Genomic DNA, 19,433 nt, shown 5'->3' with positions numbered 1-19,433 from the left:
TGTCTAGTTTGAAAAAATGTATAGGTTGCTAGGTGTCCTGAGGGGCCGGCAGAGCTAGGGTTCAAAATCAACAGCTAGAGTCTTTGCAAAAAAAGGGTAAGTTTCCAATGTTAAAATGTGTCCACGTTGCATCTTAGGGCGTTTCCAGTCACAGGAACTAGGCCTACAACCACAAGTAAGGTACCATTTTTCTCATAAGATTTTAGGGAATGCAGGATGGGTGGAATTTTGTGGATCCACGCAGACTCCAGAACTTTCCACCACAGACATGTTAGAAAAATTCGTTTTTTGGGACAAACTTTGTGGTTTGCAAGGGATTCTGGGTAATAGAACCTGGTGAGAGCCAGATAAGTCACCTCATCCTAGATTCCCCTGGGAGGGGGGGTAGTTTTCAAAAATGTACAGGTTTGCTAGGTTTCCCTAGGTGCCAGAAGTGATAGGGTTCAAAATCTACAGCTAGACACTTTGCTAAAAAAGTGTGAGAATTCACTTTGAAAATGAAGTGTGTGCATGCTGCGTTTTGTGCCATTTCTTGTCGGTGGTATTAGGCCTACTCTCACAAGTGAGGTACCATTTGTCTCGGAAGACTTTGGGGAATGCGGGGTGATTGTAATTTTGTGGATCCAGGTAGATTCCAGAACTTTCCACCACAGGAATGTGAGGAAAATGTAGTTTTTTTGACAAAGTTTGAGGTTTGCAAGGGATTCTGGGTAACAGAACCGGTGAACGACAGACAAGTCTCCCCATTCTGGATTTTCATGGGTTTCTAGTTTTCAAAAATGTATAGGTTTGCTAGGTTTCCCTCGATGCCAGCAAAGCTAGGGTTCAAAATCTACAGGCAGGCACTTTGCAAAAAAAGGTCAGTTTTCTCTGTGAAAATGTGGTGTGTCCACATTACGTTTTGGGCTGCTTCCTGTCACGGCATTAGGACTACCCACACAACTGAGGTACCATTTGTATTGGGAGACTTAGGGTAACACAGAATTGTAGACCAACTGTTATTACCTGTTGACTTTTGATGCTTTTCTGCCTTTCAAATGAAATACAATGTGTAAAAAAGAAGTCATTTTGAAAAATGACCTATAATTCTCATGCTAGTATGGGTACTCCCAATTTTGAAAATGTGCAAATATCTACTGTTTCTAAACTCTATATTTTGTTCCCATTTCAGAAATACATAGGTGTCTTTCATACCGATTTTTCCATGTGTACATTATCCCAGAATAATTGCCATATACCCGGCACATAATAAAAAACCATTGCAAGACACTGCTCTGCTATTGGAGCTGGGTGCGTTGGGTTCTTGGTGAACCTACAAGTCCTATATATCCCCAGAACCAGAAAGATCCTTAAGATGTAACGGTATATTGCTTTTAAACAGCTGTGATAATTAGAAGAAGTTACAGGTGAAAATCGTTGACAAAAATGGCAGTTTTTTTCAACTCATTTTTTCCTGTATTTAATTGTTAGTTTCTATAAAGAAACCATGAAGGATCTACACTAATGACACCATGTTGAATTCAGAATTGTTTCTACATTTCTAAAATATATAGGTTTTCAGGATCCACTATTGCTTTCATACCCATTTCTACCATTAACTGGAAGAAGGTTGAAAGCTCAAAAAATATCAAAAAAAGGCTATATCCAGGTAAGATGCCAAAACTGTGTAAAACATTTTCGTTTTCTTTAAAAAGTCTATCATTCCATAAAATCTGGGAACATTTTGACGCTTTAATTTGCAGCACTTTCTTCAAATTGTTACCCAAAAAAACCCATTTAGCTGTATTTTGGCTAATTTCTGGGTCCCTCCCGGGAAATCCACAAACCCTGGGTCAAAAAGTTACAGGGGCCTTAGCGCGAACTTCCCCAAATAGCCAAAAAAGGCTTAGCGCAGGGGGGAAAAAGGCCCAACAGCGAAGGGGATAAACTGTAATATACTATTTGGTTTTTCAGTTCAGTTCTGGCTTTTTTTTTATATATTCTCCTGAAAAAGAAAAAGTAATCAACAGAAAAGAAATATGTATGGCAACATGTTCGGTTTTTACATGCTATAGTTTATTGTAGTAAAGATTGAATGTATCTGTGCATGCTTCTACACAAGCTACATTATAGCATTTTAAAGTGACTTACATTAAAGTGAATCTAACGTCTTTTTCCAAAAAATGCTAACTGTTTCTTGGTGTAAATAATTTCACAGTACAGTTTCCGCTTTTAGTATTCTTATCTGCAATGATAATGAAAGAGCAAGACACTAATGATTTAAGTGGTTTGTGGGAAAGGTGAAGTTGTGACCACTTGTTATATGGAAAAATACCTTACTTTGTAAGCTAAAAGGATATTGCAAGTTGCCTTATAGTTCCATGATCTTATAAAACAATCCAGCCTTCGTGTTTCTTCCTCTATAACATCATAGAAATCATCTTTGACTTGCAATATCCCTACAATGTATGGCAGAGCGTACTTCATTGAATGCATATATATATATTCACTGAAAAAACCATAGGTTATAGACCATATATAGTTAGGAATTAGCATTTAAGAAACCTTTTTTTACTCACACAAAACCATTGAAATTCCATATATAGTTAGTTGTACTAACTATATATCGCGCACCCGCAATCCACTGCTGATCATGTCACATATTACATCATTCATGACATGGTCAGTGACATCACTGATGACATCACTGATGACATCTCAAATGACATCACTGATGACATCACTGATGACATCTCAAATGACATCACTGATGACATCACTGATTACATCTCAAATGACATCATTGATGATATCACTGATGACATCACTGATGACATCATTGATGACATCTCAAATGACATCACCGATGACATCACTGATGACATCACTGATCACATCTCAAAAGACATCACTGATGACATCACTGATGACATTATTCATGTGATAATACGATGAATCTCTTCAGACTCTAATAAAAACTTAGATACACTCAGTGTAAACAGACACTCACAGACTGTCACTCATCCATGGAGTTACTCACACACCTAGTCAGTCATGCAAAGAATCAATCACACCTCCATTTCCTCAACTATACAGTTATACACACCTTACTTATTCAAACATATACTAACACATATTTACTCTCTTATACAATCCCTGATACAAGTTCACAATGATCCATACAGCCACTCACACATTCACTGGCTCTTATGCATAGTTATGTATATATGTCAACTCTCACATGTACTGTGTTTTACATATGTACGTACTTTGACATGTAGCACTTAGATATCCATTCACTCACCAATACACTCATGCACACAGTCAACCGCCCATACAGGTGTTTCCACATGCACTTTTGAACCCATACATCTAGTGAATCAACTGCTCACACATCTATGCACAGAGTTATACACCTCCCAGCCACCCACACACACACACTCAGTCTCCCATACAAATACTTAGGCAATCAACCAATAACCCATATAGTTACTCATATAGCTACTGATCAACACATGCAGCAGTTTACAGAACAACAGACATAACTATGCACAAATTAAGACAGTTTAGTCACTAACCCATGTACTCAGTGAGACACATTTAATCAGTCACTCATACAGTCAGTCATGCACCTAATAAATCCTTCATCCAGACACTTATAAATCCACTCATTCTTCAATATGTAAGACATATTTTAACTTAACAGAAACATACAGTCACTGGATGTTGTCATCAGTGATGTCATCAGTGATGTCATTTGAGATGTCATCAGTGATGTCATTTGAGATGTCATTTGAGATGTCATCAGTGATGTCATCAGTGATGTCACTGACCATGTCATGAATGATGTAATATGTGACATGATCAGCAGTGGATTGCGGGTGCGCGATATATAGTTAGTACAACTAACTATATATGGAATTTCAATGGTTTTGTGTGAGTAAAAAAAAGGTTTCTTAAATGCTAATTCCTAACTATATATGGTCTATAACCTATGTTTTTTTCAGTGAATTTTCAAGGTTTTGTAAATGCTAATTCCTAACTATATATGGTCTATAACCTATGGTTTTTTCTGTGAATTTCAATGGTTTTTTAATAGCAAATATCAAAAGCTTTAAAATGTATTCTTCTTTAAATCAAAAATATATTTTATACGTTTATTAATACATTTTTTTTTAATTATTATGTTTTGGTTCGCTCCCGGTCCGCGAACCGGGTAGCTTCCCGTTAGCTCAATTTGGTGCCGCGACTCGGTACGCGAACCGGTAAACGTTCCGTTAGCGCAACTGCCGCGTTAGAAATCAACATCGTGACACGTCGCGGAAGCGCGACGTATCGCGTTGTCGGGTAATGCGTCTTATGACGCGCCGCGTTAGCGCACCCAGAAGTGCTCCGGTACGCGAACCGAGGTGCGAAGCGCAGCTCCCCGGAAGCGATCCGGGGCGCGGCCCGCAGCGCATAACGTAAGCGTAACAGGTCATGTGACTTGTTAATAAAACTTTTCATTGGTTCATTTCACTTTTGGTTTCCTAATGATGTAAGGCTAGGTCATGTGACCTAAAATTAACACTTTTCATTGGTTTAGAACTATTTTTTTTCCAAAATGATGAAAGCCCCCACCTTTTTTCTCACTCTGACTTTCAACTTTGTGAAAGGAAGACCTATTTTGTTTAGTAGAAAATGGCTTCAGTAGTAGCTGCAGCTGGTGCACCCCCACCACCACCACCACCACCTCCTAGGAAGAGAGGACCACCTCCACAGTTCCTTCCCAACACAGAGGAGGAAGAGGATGAAGAAGAGGAAGAGGAAGTACAGCCAAGACAGTTTTTACGTGAGGAGCCCCGGATATCTCACCACAAAAATAGTTTTATTTGGCAGTTTTTTTCTTTTCCTCAAGGACAAAAAAAAGTGAATGCTCGCTATGTGACATGCCTCATATGCAAAGAAGATTTATCTAGAGGCACAAATAAAAAGTATAGTTTCGGCAACTATACTATGCACCGTCATATGCAGAGGTGGCATCCACTGAATTACAGCATGGCAGAGATGCGTGACCTCCAAGACAACCCACCAACTCCTGTGGCCAGTACATCGGCACAGGTAACTCTGTCGGGGCCAGAGGCACGGGAAACAGTGCCAAACATTCAAGAAAATTTTGTGCACATGAAGATAGTGTGTCTTTATTGTGGTAACTTACTCTCATGTGCAAATATGAGTATCAATTTGATAAACAGAGCATATGAAAACCACAAGTGCTCAAAACGCCCCAAAAAATTATTTTTTTTTTTGCTCCTGTTGAGCCCTTTCTAATGCCTGTTTTTCGTTGTTTCCCCCCCAAAAAACCAAAAAAAACATAAAATTGTTCAAAAAATTAAAAAAAAATATAAAACAACAAAAACATTAAAAAAAAAGTTCTTTTCAGAACTACCTCCCCTTTATAAAAAAATTGCTAGAATGTTTAGCACTCTGGCAACCTCTATTTCTTTTGGTTTGCTTCCCGGTTCGCTCCCCGGTACGCGAACCGGGAGCGAACCCAAAAAATGTTTTAAAAAAAAGAAGAGTAAGTATAAGGGAAGTAAACAGAGAGTAATGTTAAAAGAAAGACAGCTATAGGGACTAAACCAGAGATACTGTTTAATAGATCTATTTACCGAAGAAAAGATGGAAGAGGGTATAATTGTGAAAAACAAAATAGATAAGGAAGTGAAAGAAAAAAAGGAGAGTAGAAGAATAACAAAGAAGAGTTTCTTAGAGAATGTGAGTGAATGTTCAAAATAAGATTAAAACATGTGGAATAACAGAGAGAAAAAACAGAAAGCAGAAAAGAAGAAGTAACAGAAAAGGAATAATTGAAACAGCAAAGAAATGTAAATAACATAGGGGCATATTATCAACATAGGCAATAAAAGTTTTGCAGCTTTTATTGGCAGAAATGTGTCACTAAAGCCGCTTTTGCAGCAGTTTTCTGCCGATAAAAGCAGCAATAATTTTATTGGCTGTGTTCATAATATGCCCCTTAGTGTGCTTCAACTACACAGATAAAGCATAATGAACAAGTAGTGAAAGAGTGATCAGTCAGAGACACTAAGAGTAATAGAGACGGAGTGAGTGAACAAGAGTAAGGAACTATGAGAAGAGAGGGACTGAGAAAAGGAGTGGAAGGAGTAGAGTAAGTAAGTAATAGAGAAAGGAATGAGGGAAGTAGCAAAGGCAGGAAAGTGAGGGTTAAAGAAATGAAGCAGTGGAACTAATAGTAGTTAAATGTGATAGAAATGTAACGAAAAGAGTACAAAACATTTACCTTATAATTGTCGTTAACTTAGTCACTTGTTATTTTTATACTTTCAATCTGTGAAAGAGAGAAGAAACATTTGAAAAATATTAAAACATGTATTTAAAAATTAGAAAAGACAAGGGAAAAGATTGAAGGACAAACAGTTTTTCAACAACTTTGACACTTACAGAAGCCTCTGCTTCTCCAGGCCCCCTACACAGTCCTAAAGATATACATTTTAAACTAACAGTATCTTGATGCAGATGAAGTGAGGCCTGTCTTGGAACATGGTGCATCTTTTGCACTGCTGTTGTCTCACAAAAGTGACGCAATGGCAGCGCAAAAGAGGTGCACAATCATCATAAAACTGTTCCTAACATTTTAAATGATTATTTCAGGATGGCAATAAGGTGTGTCCTATCCAGATGTTTGTTTCAGGTGAGGCCTACTCAGGGTTGCAGATGAAATTTAGGCTTGTTGAAGAGTACAGAGGAGATAATACATGTGCAGGCCTACCAATAAAGTTCAGACCTCCTCTGTTTCCCTGGACAAGCCTAAACTTCATCTGCACAATTTGATTTCATAATGTTAGGAAACACAGGTAATGTATTTGAAAAACGTGCAATTTCTTTTGCTCATTTCACAATCACATCACTTGTGTTTCCTTTGGTTAGGTATCTCATTGTGCAGATGTAGTCCAGCATATGAAAGAGTACGCACTGCATGCAACAACTTTGACACTTACTGAAGCCTCAGCTTCTGCATGCCCCCTACACAGTCCTAATTATATACATTTTAAAGTGACGGTATCTTGCTGGAAATGAACTGAGGCCTATCTTGCAACATGGTGCATCTTTTACACAAAAGTGACGGAACAGCGGCGCAAAAGAGGCACACAGCCTTCATAAAACTGCCCTTAACATTTTAAATGATTGTTTCTAGATGCTGATAAGGTGTAGCCTATCCACAGATTTCTTTCAGGTGAGTCCTACTCAGTTTTGCAGATGAAATTTAGCTTCTTGAAAAGTACAGAGGAGATAATACATGTGCAGGCCTACCAACGAAGTGAGTCATGTCCACTGCACTCTTGAACAAAGGCCAGACCTCCTCTATCTCTCTGGACAGGCCTAAACCTCATCTGCACAATGTGGTTCGTAATGTTAGGAAACAAAGGTAATGTAATTGAAAAATGTGGAGTTTCTTTTCCTCATTTCACAATCACATCACCTGTGTTTCCTTTGCTTAGGTATCTCATTGTGGAAATGTAGTTTATCATATGAAAGACTACGTAGAATGTGAGCACTGTATTCAACAACTTTGACACTTACAGAAGCCTCAGCTTCTTCATGTCTACTACACATTTCTAAATGTATATCATAAATACAAAAAGTACAGAATTAATTATACATGTTAAATGGTTTATTTTTGCTGTTCTCAGAATTTATCAAATTTCACTAAAAACAGTGACTTGAAGGTATTCATCATATAACAGCGGGGAAAAAACCCACAATCAAAATGATTGTGTTTAAAAAACCCATACAACATGACAAATCAGAAATCAGAACTCCTTAAAATTAACTTACTTTCCATGACGTCGAATGATGTCCTATGAACAGCTTACACTCTGTTGTGCTGCTATTATTTTCAGCCCGCCACTTTCTGAAAGAAAACCTCCATCGTTTTGAAAAATATGTCACATACAATAAATGACTTCTCGTTCTCTACCACACGTTTCCACAAGGCCAAATCGTGTAAGAGCCATTTATAACTCTTGGAATTCTTCTAAGCAAATCCCGTCATTTTGTATTTCCGCAACTTTGAGAAAGAAAACGTTCAAGATCACTTTCACAATCCTGGACTAGTAATATCTTACCCTTCTTGCTCACTCATGTTCCACATTTCCTATGACACTGATACTGCTTACTATGAAGCAGACTTACACTACCTCTATGACTACTACAATTATTTAATTCTCTACATCACTTTTAATCACAAAGCAATTTAAAACAGTAGATAAAATTATATCAACCCCTAGAATCATTATAGACCAGTTACCTACCCTAAATTCTCTTTTCTGAAAACAGAAAGTAAGAATATTTTTAAGTAAAAAGGCAACATAGTATCGTAGTCAAATAGGAATCATTTACGAAACAGCAGCTTTTTTTACATTTTCAATAAGCTGTGTAATAAGCGGATCTTGTTAAAGGACCATCATGTCATATAATAGCTGCAGTTAAAAATGTTCTTCCTAAAATAAACGACTGTGTAGCCACAACATTTGTAATTAAAGTTGAAGACTTACTTTCATCAGGTTTATATAGTTGGAATTTTAAAATGACATTATAACCAAAAGTTTGGTCAAATAATCTAGACAGCATTGCAGACTTACATTACCTTTACTCCATGTTTTTATTGGCTGCTTGAATTAGCTTATAAAAAGAAACAGTTTTTCTGAACTCATTCAAAGTGCAGCTATTTTTCCATGACGTCAAGTGTTATGGTAAGAACACCGTTTGCTTTGGGAAATACTCTGTTGTCCTTTAACTAATCCGTGCCCACCACTTTCTGTAAGAAAACCTTCTTTTTTTCCAGGAACTATTTAAAACTCAAAAATAACTTTTGACTCTGTACTACACTTATCCTCAAGGCCAAATTGTGTAGGAGCCATTAGAACCTCTTGAAATTCCTCAGAGCAAATCCTGAGATTCCTTCCCTAAAAGTTTGGTTATAAAAACACCAGGTAAGAATTTTTAAGGTCAAAGGCAATTTTTTTTAAAAAGTTAAAACAGAATCATTGCAGAATGACCAGCCATTTATAGACTTTAAATAAGCTGTGTAATGTCCTGATGTTATTGAAGGACCGTCATGATATATAATTGCTGCAGTTACAAAAGTCCTTCCTGATATTGACAACTGTGAAGCCACAACATTTTTAATCAAAGTTGTCAATTTTGTTCCATCAGGCCTACATCGTTGGAACATTAAAATAACATACTGGCCATATGTTCGTATAAATAATGTTGACAACATTTCAGACTTACATTGGCTACACTCCATGTTGTGATCAGCTGCTTTTACTAGCTTATTAAAGGACACTGATTTACTGTCTGGCAAAGTTAAATATATAAATTTTTCTGAGTCTACACTAGTAGTACTTGATACCCTACAGTTCTCGCAGTCATGCTGCCATTGATAAGAAAGCCCAAACAGGTGATCTACATCTACACCTTCATCATGCAATACATCAAGCATATACATTAAAAACTCCTGACAATCTTGCTGAATATTTTGAGAGAATTGTGTTTGACCTGAACATCTGTCTAACAGATTTCGAATTTCAGACACACTTTCTATTTTTGTTCTATCAGTGCTACATTTCTCTAACACAGAATTCAACAAACTGCAAAATCTCTGATCCGAATTGACCACAATCTCTTGTTTTAAAGTTTCTAGAGAAAACAAAACATTAACCACTACATTAGCATAGCAGTTGACACCAGAACTGTTTTCAAATTGAAAACCAACAACATCTTCAACAAAATCCTTTTCCTTTCTGCTTATAATTTCTGGTTCATCGACTTTTCGTCTTTTTGCTACAACCTCCCTACTATTGGTCACATTTCTTCGTTTCCGGCCTACCACACATTTCTCAAACAAAGGATATATAGGCAAATGTGGCGCATACTCTCTTCTTAACCTATGTATTCCTTAACACAGTCTAGATCCGCACAAATGTTTGTGACATCACACTCAATCAAGTACAATCCCGATAAAGTTCTGACTCGTGACAATGCCACATATGCCATACCCTCCTTGAACACAGAACTGCCAATATTCACCAATGCACTGTCTACACTTAAACCTTGCGATTTATGGATTGTCACCACATATGCCAAGCAAACAGGAAACTGCTTACGGCGAACATATAAGTCTTTCACAAGCAAAAACCTAGCAGAGCAACGACCAATTAGCTGTACTTCGTCAATGCCATCAAATTTAATTTTTAAAAATTCAATTTCATCCCTATTTCTGTATTTCACAAAATCAACAACATTACCCATTGATCCATTTACCAGACCTCTTTCAACATGTAAATTCCTTCTTAAAATTATACGGCAATTTAAGCACACATTCAGAGTCTTTTCAAAACCCGCAGTTTTAGATATACTCTTCTCTAATGAATCCAATTTTGAATTCAAATTCTCAGACAAAATAATTGTTGATCCCATATGCTCTACTCTGTCAATAGCTTCCAGTTTCACAATCTCTTGGTTTTCTAAATACAACATTTTGTTGTTGAAGATGGCACATTCTGCAAGAGTTGGCATCAAACATATTCCAGATTTCTTCTCAGTAATTTTCTGAAAAATATTCTCAGGCACAACGTCTTGTTCTGGATACAAATTTGACAGTAATCGTGCATGTAAAGCTTCTTTCCCATGCTCGGTCACTTTTCCGATTCTAACATCTTTTAGAATATTCTTGTAATCTTCATCCTTCGCCTGACGCATATTTTCATGCAGTTCAGCATAATTGAAGTTTAACCATATATTAACGTTGCCAATGCTCCCTAGGCACTTCCTGGTATCTTCATGCGTGAGCATTTTGAACACAGGTTGTCCTTTCACTGGTGTCAGCTGCAGAAGATCACCGAAAACAATGATGTGTTTGCCACCAAATAACACATCATACTCTGTTTTGAGAACTTCTTGCATTCTCAAATGCACAAAGGCAAAGCATGACATTGGAAACCATGCTTACTTCGTCAATGATAAGAAGTTTCATTTTCTTCAAGACTCTTGAAACTTCACAACAAGCATCTCCAGATAACTTGTGGTATTGTAATTTGTTATCATGCTCCACTAGCAGCATCAGTAGACGATGCAAAGTAATACCTTTAATGTTATGTGCTGCCAGTCCAGTTGGAGCAGTGACAACACAAGACAGTGATGACTCAGTCCTTTTCTGCAAATAACATGAAATTGCTTTAATGAGGAAACTTTTTCCAGTTCCCGCTTCTCCACTCACGTACAGTCGAACAGGTTTCAACGACGTACATGAGCACTCTTTCTTCTCATGACTTAATCCATGATCAATTTGGTTGGTAACTTCGTCATATATTTTCCTCTGCTCAACGTTGAGTTTTCTTTCCAAGTCTTCTAAGTTAACCGCATCCTCCTGAGCATGTGCCATGGCTCTTTCCACTTCAATCATGGCAGTGGCAGCTTCATTTTCGATAACTGGTCCTCCTAGTGGATCCTGACTCAATGAAACAGAACTCTGACTGTCCTGAGAACTGTCTCTAGCAATCTCGGCTGCAATCGTTGCTTCCTGCTCGATTTCCGCATTCAACATTTCTACATATTTGAGAAAAACAGGACATTCTATGGTCTCCTTGGCGGCATTGAAAGAGTGTTCGTAACGGAGGAAATCTCCAAGCAGTTCCTCTTCTGCACGCCAAGGCTTGAAAAGTTGCAAAAGTGCTAAATAGAAAAACTCTTTTTTTTCAGGAGATTCGCCACTCAATTTTCGATGGTTTACCAAGTGGAATTTTCTTTGCTTGACGAGACATCCCTCACTTCCAATTACAGCATACACTCCTTTATCAATATCTTCTTTGATGTTCCTCTTGAATATGTAATTTTGTAGAACCTCATACAGACAAACATTCTCGAGGTGTCTGCTTCTATTTGGATAATATGTATCCAACATGTTGGTCTTCAAAATATCAGTAATGTTTGGCTCCTTTTCCGCCAAATACTCAATTTCCCGCACAGGTTTCAGAACTCGATTACGCGTTGCAGCAAGACCAAGACTCGCCCAAACGATACTCCTGGATTTGGCATAGCGACTTGCTGAAGACAACCGGTCAGAACATTCGTAAGCTCCGATTTCTCGATGTGACAACATCTTCAGACTGAAACTGTACAACTTCTTACTGAGGCTCTTTTCATGGGAAATGTCCTCCCACATATCCTTCAATTCTGTCTTTTCTTTTTTGGTGATGTAAGATGTCACATACCGAGCCACAGCCATACAGTTATCAGCCACGAACTGTATATCCATGTTAGCATTCCACATGGACAAAATCACTGGGTTGTAGTCGTTGATATACTTGGACTCTTCGTTGCTTTTCAAATTGTATGTGTTTTTAGGTGATTTCTTCATCACATTATGTCGCAGCGAAGACATCAAACTGTTCACTCTTCCTTTAGAAATCACCGGTCGTGGAAAGGCGAAACGACATTTGGTGTAGAACTTGTCCTTGTTTCTGAATTTACGACGACAGTACTTTCCGCAACGATGGCTTTGGAAGCGTAGAACTTGTTCTCTTAGGCTTTTGTCCTCCTTTGCGTTTGGAACAGCACATGTAGAATACTGTACTGTTCTATGAAACTCATCACTAAGTCTTCTGGATCTTTTCCAAATTTAGGTGCATCCTTGATCCACAGCATACCCTGCTATCTCACAGGGGAATACCAGGAAGGGTTCCCTAAGCAAGCGCCGGGAAACCCACTGCGGGTAGCTGTGCGCTGTATAAGCTCAACTACATTTACATTTACATTTACAGCAGCATATGTATATGAGGAGCACCTCTTGCTTGGTACTCCTTTCTCCAGAAGAAATCCAACACCTCTCCAAGAGGTGGATTTCTCTTGTTCATGATGATAGACATCATAGCTTCAAATCTATGATTGAAGTACCTGCATACATTCACTGGATCCAAAGAGCACAGTTCTCCGGGTGTCTTGAATTCGATATTTTCAATGTTTCCATTTGCCTCTCGTAGAAATTCAAGTAAGTCTTCCCAGCCATACTCGGCACAGCTGAGATTGAGGAACCATTTGGGAGTTCCTAAGTTCCTCAGCATACATTTTAAATCACCATGACGACGGTACCAGTACTCATTAGTACCACGCTGACACGCCATGAGATTAATCAGGTGAGAATCCAAAATACTGTCTTGCACATTGACTTTATCCATAAAGTCACTTGCCGAGATGTTTTGCATCTGTATACCACTTTTCAAGATGTGGTTCACTGCATATGACAGTCCAGACAGATCGCTTTCAAACAGGAGATGAAACAAATAGGGAATGCATTGTCGAAACCTAGGATCTTCTGCATACAATCGTAAAGTCCGGTATTCAGAAGCAGGAATTTGATGAGTTCGCTCATCATATCTTCCTCCTTGACCTGTTGGAAATAGCTGTGGGAAACACCGACCTTCCAAACTTTCCTCCCAAACACTAATGGGACTCCCTTTGGCTTGTTTCATTTGAAACAACTCAATAGCATTCCCCATGACTTCCTTGGAATGCAAAGGATGAACACTATAATGTTCATATATTTCTTCACTTTTAGAGGGTTCTACTTTCTCAATTTGACCAGCACACAAATCGCTATCCTCTTCTTCACTTACTTCCTCTTCTGCAACATATACATTCTTATAGTACTTATTTTTTTTTTCAAATACAATGTTGCCTTTTTGACTTTCCTAACATCCACTAAATCTTGCCATATTTTCTTACTCTTTGTCGGAACCCCATTAACTAGGATAACCAGAGGTTCCTCTTCCACTTTTTCTACTTCAATTGTATTAATGTTTTCCTTCAAATCTAGAGGCAAATAAACAACTCTTCCCTTTAATCCTCTCTGTAAATCTGATGGAGGCAATTTCCCTGTCTTTGGCTCCATTCTTACAATAGCCTGAAAGGGATGGATACTTTGAATCAAAATAGATTCATAAGTATTTAAATCCTTCAATTCAGAAGGAATCTCAACCAATTCCAGATTATTATGAACCGCTCTAGCAGGCATCCGGTTTTGATTTAATTTGTTACAACAATAAGTACACACACGTTGATCCAATCCCAAATCAAAACAATTTTCTACCATCAAGTATGTTGCGAAATCCATCCATTCACTATTATTTTCCCTTTCACTTTTTGCATATAAATCCACTAACTTAGTCTGATTCTTATAATAAGTGCGTCGACAACACACACAAGTGAAATTAGGCCTCTCACTTGATTTCACCTGAAATGTGGCAATTTCCTTCTGAAAATTATCTGTACTGGAAACCTGTACACTATCTTCCACATTACCCTCTTCGTCTGGGTCAATTTCAACATTCTCCTCTTTACTTCCAAAGTAACAAAACTCAATTTCTTCACAAATATTCTTCACATCTATTTCAGAACCATGCAAAAGAGCAGTGCATAATTGTTTAAGCATAACTGCTGGACTCTTAGCATAATACAACATTCTAACTAATTTCCTCACTTTATTATGATGCACTGCTAGCATCCTGAAATGATGAAAAACACTCTGGCATACTCTCCTGGAAAGACAAGCCAGTGAATGACCATGCAAACCTGTCACTTCTCTCACTCTGCAAGGATCTAATTATTGCAACAACTTCATTTTCTGCTTCAAACTTTTCTTATTAAATGTCCGTACAAAATCACAAAGCAAATTGATGGAATCCTGTCGCACACTGCAAATACTACTACACTTCCAGGTGTACACAGGTCCCTTAGGACGTCTTCCTAAAACCTCATTACCTAACACCTCTTCTGCCTCTGTTGTCACAAGTTTTTCTTTTTCAACTGGACAACCATCTTTCACCTCATAAGCTCGACCACTGGTGTCAACTGCATGCACCAAATCATTATCCTGGAAATAACTCTCCTCATTAAAAAATGCCTCACAACTTGAACTATGCATCCATTCTCCTGAAAAAACTTCACAAAAATTACTACGATTAACTGTTCTCTTCCATCTACTATTTGTTTTGAAATCATAAATTGCCTTGTTTAGCTTCCTAATTCTATTGATTATCAAAATAAATAACGTTCGCTTAATTTCAAGTGCCTGATCAATAACTTTCTCAATTATTTTTTTCTCTTATAAAAAACCACTTTCTGCTGACCTTTCTTAAAATTTTTTAACAAATTGCCAATTATCCTGTTGCGGAACATTCGTCTACGAATGTCCCTAAACTGATTTTTCCTTCTACTACCATGCACAGAGTTATCTCCTGCTCTAGCAGTAACATTTTTGATTGGCCTTCCCTTTCCGTTTAAATTGCTTCTCTTTTTCTGGACTAAAACATTTTCTGTAGTACTACTTTTTTTTCTACAAATGTTTCTTATGAATGATTTCTTTATCTTACCCGGACCTTTCTTGGTGACTTGACAAGTTTTTATTGTAGAGGTCTGCTGCAATAATTTTTTAAGCTGCTGTCTTTGATGTTTGGTAGCCTTTCGCCTTCTGTCCTTCGAAGGCATTCTTTAATTTTGAAATGATCTGCAGTTGAATCTGTGGTAAAATATAATAAAAAATGTTATTAACCACTATTAGCAAACAGTAAATCAATAACAGTCATCAAAAATTTAACACACTACTTGTCATTTTTACATAGAATAATTTTTAGTGCATTGGCAAATTTAGAAATCACAAATAGTAGCAAAGAAATGGAATGCTTCTACATTTTACCTGTGCTGTTTTATATGTGAATCTGATCTAATTTTATGAGCATATTTTACTATTTCATTAAAGACACTACACATAACCTGTTTTTGAAGTTGTGTTTAATTTTAAATGAAACGGTTTACATTTTTACTTTTCATTTCAAGTAAATTTTAAAAATAAATGTTTATAGTTTCATAGGCTCAAGCAGGTCAGCTTCCCACCCTATGTCATACAATTCTGACAAATCGGCATCCTCATCATATTCTTCATCATCCTCAGGATTTAAATCATCCAAGGGATCTACTTCCACTGACGTTTCAATTACAAGTTCAATGATAAGGTCGAGATCAACTGATTGCTCATTATCACTCATGGTTGATGTTGTCGTTATCTTTAAAGAAAGAGAACAACAATGAGATGTTGCAGAGTAAGAGACAAATCTCAGAGATTATAATAGTAAAATTGTTTAACAAGAGTAACATTTTGCAGCTATTATTTAGCCATGTCCAGCGATGCTGAGGAGGTGAGGCCTATGTCCAAGTTTTCAGTGAACAGGACTCATCTCTTCTTAACCTTGGATAAGCCTCACCGACTCTGTGTCCCCTGCTCATACTTAAATGTAAAGGTGCAGATTTATGTTAACTGGCGCATCCCCACGGATGCACCAGTTAATGTGCACCGCTGCTCTGCCACCCATGGTGTGCCGCATTTACAATGTGGAGCACCATTGAGCAAAAACAGCACAGATGCGTCACGCATCTGTGCTGCAAAAGCAGCACATTGCAGGAATCACGTCGTAAGCGCGACATGTCTACTGCAATGCACAGGAGGAAGCCTCACATTGCATGGTGCATCACTCCTTATGCCTGTTTCAAACAGGCGTAAGGATTTGATTCAGCAATGCTATAAAGCTGACTCAGTGAAATCTTCTAAATTTCACTGTGTTAGTTTTACAGGGCTTTCATGCAAATAAATGCATACCCTGCAACAAAACACCTATATGAAAACTGACGCAGGTTTCATGTGGCACAGGACTTTACAGCATGACACATCTGCCTAGATGCATCAAGTTGTAAATATGTCACAACATAGCAAATCTTTTGCACCGCCGCTGCGTCACAAAAGTGACGCACAGTGACGCAAAAGAGGCATACACCTATCATAAATCTGTCCCCAACATTTTAAATGATTGATTCAGGATGACGATAAGGTGTGGCCTATCCAGAGGTTTGTTTAAGGTGAGGCCTACTCTGGGTTGCAGATGAAATTTACGCTTGTTGAAGAGTACAGAGGAGATAATACATGTGAAGGCCTACCAATGAAGTAAGTCATGTCCACTTCACTCTTGAACAAAGGCCAGACCTCTTCTGTGTCCGTGGACAGGCCTAAACCTCATCTGCACAATGTCATTCGTAAACTTAGGAAACACAGGTGATGTAATTGAAAAATGTGGAGTTTCTTTTCCTCATTTCACAATCACATCACCTGTGCTTCCTTTGCTTAGGTATCTCATAGTGCAGATGGAGTCTAGCATATCAAAGAGTACACAGAAGTTCAGCAGTGTATACAACAAGTTTGACATTTACAGAAGATTCAGCTTCTTATCTTGTTGGAGATGAAGTGAGGCCTGTCTTGCAACATGGTGCATCTTTTGCATCACTGCTGCATCGGTTTCATGTGGCACGGGACTTTACAGCATGACACATCTGCCTAGATGCATCAAGTTGTAAATATGTCGCCACATAGCAAATCTTTTGCACCGCCGCTGCGTCACAAAAGTGACGCACAGTGACGCAAAGGAGGCATACACCTATCATAAATCTGTCCCTAACATTTTAAATGATTGATTCAGGATGACGATAAGGTGTGGCCTATCCAGAGGTTTGTTTAAGGTGAGGCCTACTCAGGGTTGCAGATGAAATTTACGCTTGTTGAAGAGTACAGAGGAGATAATACATGTGAAGGCCTACCAATGAAGTAAGTCATGTCCACTTCACTCTTGAACAAAGGCCAGACCTCTTCTGTGTCCGTGGACAGGCCTAAACCTCATCTGCACAATGTCATTCGTAAACTTAGGAAACACAGGTGATGTAATTGAAAAATGTGGAGTTTCTTTTCCTCATTTCACAATCACATCACCTGTGTTTCCTTTGCTTAGGTATCTCATAGTGCAGATGGAGTCTAGCATATCAAATAGTACACAGAAGTTCAGCAGTGTATACAACAATTTTGACATTTACAGAAGATTCAGCTTCTTATCTTGTTGGAGATGAAGTGAGGCCTGTCTTGCAACATGGTGCATCTTTTGCATCACTGCTGCATCGGTTTCATGTGGCACGGGACTTTACAGCATGACACATCTGCCTAGATGCATCAAGTTGTAAATATGTCGCCACATAGCAAATCTTTTGCACCGCCGCTGCGTCACAAAAGTGACGCACAGTGACGCAAAAGAGGCATACACCTATCATAAATCTGTCCCCAACATTTTAAATGATTGATTCAGGATGACGATAAGGTGTGGCCTATCCAGAGGTTTGTTTAAGGTGAGGCCTACTCAGGGTTGCAGATGAAATGTACGCTTGTTGAAGAGTACAGAGGAGATAATACATGTGAAGGCCTACCAATGAAGTAAGTCATGTCCACTTCACTCTTGAACAAAGGCCAGACCTCTTCTGTGTCCGTGGACAGGCCTAAACCTCATCTGCACAATGTCATTCGTAAACTTAGGAAACACAGGTGATGTAATTGAAAAATGTGGAGTTTCTTTTCCTCATTTCACAATCACATCACCTGTGTTTCCTTTGCTTAGGTATCTCATAGTGCAGATGGAGTCTAGCATATCAAAGAGTACACAGAAGTTCAGCAGTGTATACAACAATTTTGACATTTACAGAAGATTCAGCTTCTTATCTTGTTGGAGATGAAGTGAGGCCTGTCTTGCAACATGGTGCATCTTTTGCATCACTGCTGCATCGGTTTCATGTGGCACGGGACTTTACAGCATGACACATCTGCCTAGATGCATCAAGTTGTAAATATGTCGCCACATAGCAAATCTTTTGCACCGCCGCTGCGTCACAAAAGTGACGCACAGTGACGCAAAAGAGGCATACACCTATCATAAATCTGTCCCTAACATTTTAAATGATTGATTCAGGATGACGATAAGGTGTGGCCTATCCAGAGGTTTGTTTAAGGTGAGGCCTACTCAGGGTTGCAGATGAAATTTACGCTTGTTGAAGAGTACAGAGGAGATAATACATGTGAAGGCCTACCAATGAAGTAAGTCATGTCCACTTCACTCTTGAACAAAGGCCACACCTCTTCTGTGTCCGTGGACAGGCCTAAACCTCATCTGCACAATGTCATTCGTAAACTTAGGAAACACAGGTGATGTAATTGAAAAATGTGGAGTTTCTTTTCCTCATTTCACAATCACATCACCTGTGTTTCCTTTGCTTAGGTATCTCATAGTGCAGATGGAGTCTAGCATATCAAAGAGTACACAGAAGTTCAGCAGTGTATACAACAATTTTGACATTTACAGAAGATTCAGCTTCTTATCTTGTTGGAGATGAAGTGAGGCCTGTCTTGCAACATGGTGCATCTTTTGCATCACTGCTGCATCGGTTTCATGTGGCACGGGACTTTACAGCATGACACATCTGCCTAGATGCATCAAGTTGTAAATATGTCACAA

Source organism: Lissotriton helveticus, chromosome 7 (genome assembly GCF_964261635.1).
Source record: "Lissotriton helveticus chromosome 7, aLisHel1.1, whole genome shotgun sequence".
Classification (NCBI taxonomy): Eukaryota; Metazoa; Chordata; class Amphibia; order Caudata; family Salamandridae; genus Lissotriton; species Lissotriton helveticus.
Note: the sequence above shows the minus strand (reverse complement) of the source record.